The sequence below is a fragment of the Salvelinus alpinus genome, chromosome 26 (genome assembly GCF_045679555.1).
Source record: "Salvelinus alpinus chromosome 26, SLU_Salpinus.1, whole genome shotgun sequence".
Lineage (NCBI taxonomy): Eukaryota > Metazoa > Chordata > Actinopteri > Salmoniformes > Salmonidae > Salvelinus > Salvelinus alpinus.
In genome coordinates this window covers 31533718-31539409 of record NC_092111.1, presented here as the reverse complement: position 1 = coordinate 31539409, position 5692 = coordinate 31533718, and the positions used below count along the sequence as shown (strand labels likewise).

At 39.2% G+C, this 5692-nt stretch overlaps 1 long non-coding RNA gene across 2 annotated transcripts; it reads left to right on the top strand.

The window, feature by feature from the left end:
• Positions 1 to 219: 219 nt before the first annotated feature.
• On the top strand, positions 220 to 4226 carry LOC139555189 (uncharacterized). Of its 2 annotated transcripts, none has more exons than XR_011670952.1 (3): positions 220 to 555; positions 2400 to 2517; positions 2650 to 4226. It is a non-coding gene; the product is annotated as an uncharacterized lncRNA (long non-coding RNA). The 2 variants fall into 2 exon arrangements; XR_011670951.1 differs by having other exon boundaries at positions 2400 to 2532.
• Positions 4227 to 5692: the final 1466 nt, after the last annotated feature.

Genomic DNA, 5692 nt, shown 5'->3' with positions numbered 1-5692 from the left:
TGGCTTTGACCAATGAAAGAACACTATGCTTTGGTTTTTGGGGAGGTGGTTGTTTAGAAAGAAAGAAATATGTGCAAACAAAACAATATACAATAAAAATATTAATGATTGTATTATATAAAAAAACAGGTTTCGTTGAGTTAAATAATAGATGTAAATCTGAGAACGCCGTGTACCCGTACACTTTTCTAAATGGCCAGTAGATGGCGACATTGTAACAGCTAATTCAAAGCGGCACATTGCTCTGACAGGATGTGTAAGGAAAGAAGGTGGGATTTCCTCTGATATTCTGAAGGGGAGATGCTGCATAATGGCATGCACTTGTTTTATATTTGCTTTTGGTCATCTGGGGCGAATATGTTTAATTTTAGCCATTGACAGCAATACCATCTAAACTGAAACGACCTGTTTTTACCATACATCCGAGGTTTGTTGCTCCAATATCATTAGAGGAGGATAATAATGTGGTGATTTGCGGAGGGTGTAGCAGTCGCGTGATACAGTATCTTTGCAAGTGACCATCATCATTATCATCCATAGGGAAAGAAAGAGCAGGTATGACAAGTCTTTACAAGGCAATAGAATAACTAATTGTATACATTTGTAGCATGTGTCATTTGCGTGGTGTTTCTGTATGGTTTTGGATAAAGGGAAGAAGAAGCGCACTGAAGAATGACGTCATTGCTAATGATACCCAATTTATCCTTTACCTTACCCACCTCAGTGCAGTACTGTAGGCATCATCACCATACTGTAGATCAGTGGTTCCCAACCTTTTTCGGTTACTGTACCACCAACTAAATTTCGCTCTGCCCGGAGTACCCCCAACACCCCCCCATGTGCATTTTAAATACCCCCTGTAGATAGGCCAAGTACTCCCAGGGGTTCTAGCACCCAGGGTTTGTGAACCACTGCTGTAGATAGTGTGTTAAGGCTCTGTCTAAGCATAGAATAGTAATATCTCAGGCTAGGTCTTCATGCATTGCCATTTTTTTCACCTTTTATTTAACCAGGTAGGCTAGTTGAGAACTAGTTGAGAAGAAGTTCTAATTTACAACTGCGACTGGGCCAAGATAAAGCAAAGCGGTTCGACACATACAACAACACAGAGTTACACATGGAAGAAACAAACATACAATCAATAATACAGTCGAAAAATCTATATACAGCATGTGCAAATGAGGTAGGATAAGAGAGGTAAGGCAATAAATAGGCCATGGTGGCAAAGTAATTACAATATAGCAATTAAACACTGGAATGGTAGGATGTGCAGAAGATGAATGTGCAAGTAGAGATACTGGGGTGTAAAGGAGCAAGATAAATACAGTATGGGGATGAGGTAGATTGGATGTGCTATTTACAGATGAGCTATGTACAGGTGCAGTGATCTGTGAGCTGCTCTGACAGCTGGTGCTTTAAGCTAATGAGGAAGATATTAGTCTCCAGCTTCAGAGATTTTTGCAGTTCGTTCCAGTCATTGGCAGCAGAGAACTGTAAGGAGAGGCGGCCAAAGGAAGAATTGGCTTTGGGGGTGACCAGTGAGATATACCTGCTGGAGCGCGTGCTACGGGTGGGTGCTGCTATGGTGACCAGTGAGCTGAGATAAGGCGGGGTTTTACCTAGCAGAGACTTGTAATTTTTGTTGTTGCTTATTTGACTATTTTTGTCTTCATTTAAATTGTATTGTTTTGTTAAGTATTTCAATAAAGTGTTACTTTACTTTATCCTCCATGTTTGTTCAGTACATATTTTATTTGTATGTAATTCCCTCCTGTGTGCTCAGCCCAGCATTCCCTTACCAAGGAGACATTTGCCTTCATCAATGATGCTGTCTATTTATGTCACATAAACTGTAGTTGGACGTGTTTTGGAAGTATCATTTTGATGCAATGCCTTGCTTATGTTGTCATTGTCCTTTTACTATAATTTAATATTCCATTTTTTTTTTAAATATTGTTCCCAAATTAGCCACCCTTTGCCCTTGCATTGGTGACTTCAAGTGAAGTATGATTATTGAGTATTGACCCTACCACAATACATTGACAGGGAGATGCAGATAGATCATGTACTTAGACGTGGATGTCGATTAAGGCAGCCCTCCGCATCTCTCTGATTCAGAGGGGTTGGGTTAAATGCGGAAGACACATTTCAGTTGAATGCATTCAGTTGTACAACTGACTAGGTATCCCCCTTTCCTTTATTTATCCCCTACACTGTTATTTATTATAGAGCATGTTACAGGCCAAAAAGAAAGCAACTTAACTTAAGGCCACACCCAGTAGAAGTTATCTTGGGCAGAACAGTAGGCATACCAACATCACCTAGAAAGACACCATCTTAAATTGTGACCATATTACAAAGGTACATTGCATCCTTCTGTGACATTCCTTCTTTCCCAGCTCAATAGGAAACAATGGCGGACAAAAGTGACCTAAAAGCGCAGCTAGAGCGCAAAAAGCAGCGGCTAGCTCAGATCAGGGAGGAGAAGAAGAGGAAGGAGGAGGAGAGAGGAAGGAGGTAAGGAGGAAAAAAGTGAGTAGACACACTCGTTCAAGCTCATCCCTGTCTGTCCACAGACAAAAACCTAATCCTACATCTCACTAACATACTATTACAAAGCTAATATAATGTGTATTTGTGTGTGTGTAGACAGACGTAGCAGAAGGCTGAAGCTGCCTCAGTGGACTCGGACCGTGACTTGGACCGGAAGCGCAGAGAGACAGAGGCTCTCCTACAGAGCATCGGCATCTCCCCAGAACCACCACTAGGTACACATACTGCACATCTCCCCAGAACCCCCACTAGATACACACACTGCACATCTCCCCAGAACCCCCACTAGGTACACAGATTAGCTCAACTCAAATTAGCACATCACACACAGTTATTCACTTGAGGTAGAAATTACCACCAACTCATAGTAGTAAAATTACTAGAATGGGCATTGCGCATCAGACCACAGCAATTTGGCTGCTCCAGAAATTATATTTCTATGCACTAAATCCAGTAGATGATGAGCCAGGATGGAGCAAATGGAATGTTATGTCTATATTATCATCTACATACTATACATCGACAAGTCAGCAGTGTACTGCATGTCTGCTACTATTTGATTGCATGCAACAATATTTGCAAGTTTTACTTTTACTCATCTCTAATTTAAATCTGTAATCATGATTATGATCATTATCTGTTTCACATTTCACTGTTCTATTTCTTCACAATGTCTATTGCAAAATAAATGCAAATGTTTTGAATTGACATGAGTATAGTATATCTTAAAAATGCATAACATTAATTTAATTTCTGTGAAAGTTCATCCTTCATGTTTTGCACATTCTAGCCTAGGCAGTCACTGGTATTAACGTTACACTCGTGTCCCCCGGCGACCGGTTCGTACATAAAACATCCTCAATTCAGGCTGCAAAGGCATCGGTTTCCTCCTTAACTAGTTTTAATGGCGTGCTGCCGGGGGAAAAAACTCGAAAAAGATGCATACTGTCTTAATAAAACACAATTTTCCCACCACCTTGCTAGAGGGGCTAATGCTACTTCCTGATGTTGCACCCCACTTTCAGCCAGGGGTAAACAACATATTTCTGCAACCTGATTGGCTGAAAATCGGAAAATAGTTTTATCTTAAGACAGTACATATATTTTTTCTCGTTTTATTCTGTCGGCACGCCATTTAAAGCTAGTTATGGAGAAAACCGATGCCTTTGCAGCCTGATTGGAGGATGTTTTAAGTACAAACCGGTCGCCGGGGGAAACGAGTGTATTACTGGCTGGGCAAATAAAGCCTAGACGATAGTGGCGGTCTGGCGTCCACGAGTGGCTGCCTAGGCTATGCACATAATCTCAAATTTATTTCTAACCATATCATACATATCCCATTTCATCTTATCTTTCCCATGTTTTTTAAATGTATTTATTTCCTCACTTGTGGCTTAGTATTATATTAGTACTTCATCTATGCCCAGGTGTTTCCCCAAGCCCATGATATTGAGGTAGATTTGTTGTATGCAAATACATTTGGAGAACATCCACATTTCATATTGAAATAATGGGTTTAACAACAGTTGAAAACATATCCCACTACCCAAATACAGTGGTGGAAAAAGCACCCAATTGTCATACTTGAGTAAAAGTAAAGATACCTTCATTGATAATTACTCAAGTAAAAGTGAAAGTCACCCAGTAAAATACTACTTGAGTAAAAGTCTAAAGTTTTTGGTTTTAAATATACTTAAGTATCAAAAGTAAATGTAATCTCTAAAATATATTAAGTTTCAAAGTAAAAGTATAAATCATTTCAAATTCCTTATACAAACCAGTCAGCACAATTTTCTTGTTTTATTTATTTACGGATAGTCAGGGACACTCTCCAAAACGCAGAAATAATTTACAAACAAAGCATTTGTGTTTAGTGAGTCCATCAGATCAGAGGCAGTAGGGATGACCAGGCATGTTCTCTTGATAAGTGTGTGAATTAGACCATTTTCCTGTCCTGCTAAGCATTCAAAATGTAACGAGTACTTTTGGGTGTCACGGAAAATGTATGGAGTAAAAAGTACATTCTTTTCTTTAGGAATGTAGTGAAGTAAAAGTAGTCAAACATATCAATAGTAAAGTGCAGATACCCCAAAAAACAACTTAAGTAGTACTTTAAAGTATTTTTACTAAAGTATTTTACACCACTGCCCAAATACTGTACATGTAAAAAGGTATTTGTCAATGTTCTCTAGTGGTACAAATTTGTAACAACATCCTATTGCAATATTACTTTTTGTTTATTGTACAAGAGTGGCTTTTGTTAATTAACCTACCAATGACCAATGAAAGCCATTACTGCTTTGACTTGAACGGTAAATGAGCAAGCCATTTGACTTTCTGTCCCGTTTTTTAATTGTAATTTTATCATTATTTTTCATCACTCATTTGCTTTTAACCATTTCATCCTGTTTTTACTTTTGGGCACCTCTCTCATTGGCATTGCTTGGGATGACCAGTCAATCCGCTGCAACCTTTAATGTTGGAAACGTGTTATTTTCATTATTTAGTTCCTATCCCCATGTCCCCATCCAAATCAGTGAGCCGACACAGCACCCCCAGTGAGACGAGAAGCCAGGACTCAGCCGATGGGGCCGCAGCCGGCAGGTAGGCAGCCATCTTGTTTATATTACTGTTATTATACTGCATTTTTAAACAATCAGCATTCAGGATTAGACCCACCCGTTGTATAATTAAGTGATAATGCCCGAGAAGCCCGTGTTTAGAGGATTTATTGGCACAGGTGTTGTTAGGCCCAAGACTAAGTCATAGATTTAGCCGGTGGTAACTTGTGGAATAGACACCGGCTGGAATGCGGTTTTAACCAATCAGCATTCAGGATTAGACCCACCCATTGTATAATTTATTGTAACATATGGTTGAGTTGGAGTTACTGACCCAAACTAGGGCCAGGCCAAGATAAACTGGAATATTGACTAGATGATAATATAATGAGTATGGTTCTTAACATCCCTGATGTGATGGATGATTTCTGAAAGAAAATCCTTGACTGTTTAGATTCAGTAGTATTACTGTAGTATTATAGTGCCCCTTTGGCTTTAAGGAATGCAAAATGCAAAATGCATCATATGATGCATTAAGGCTAGTTTTTGCTCTACTGAAAGTACTTTATCTTGAAAAC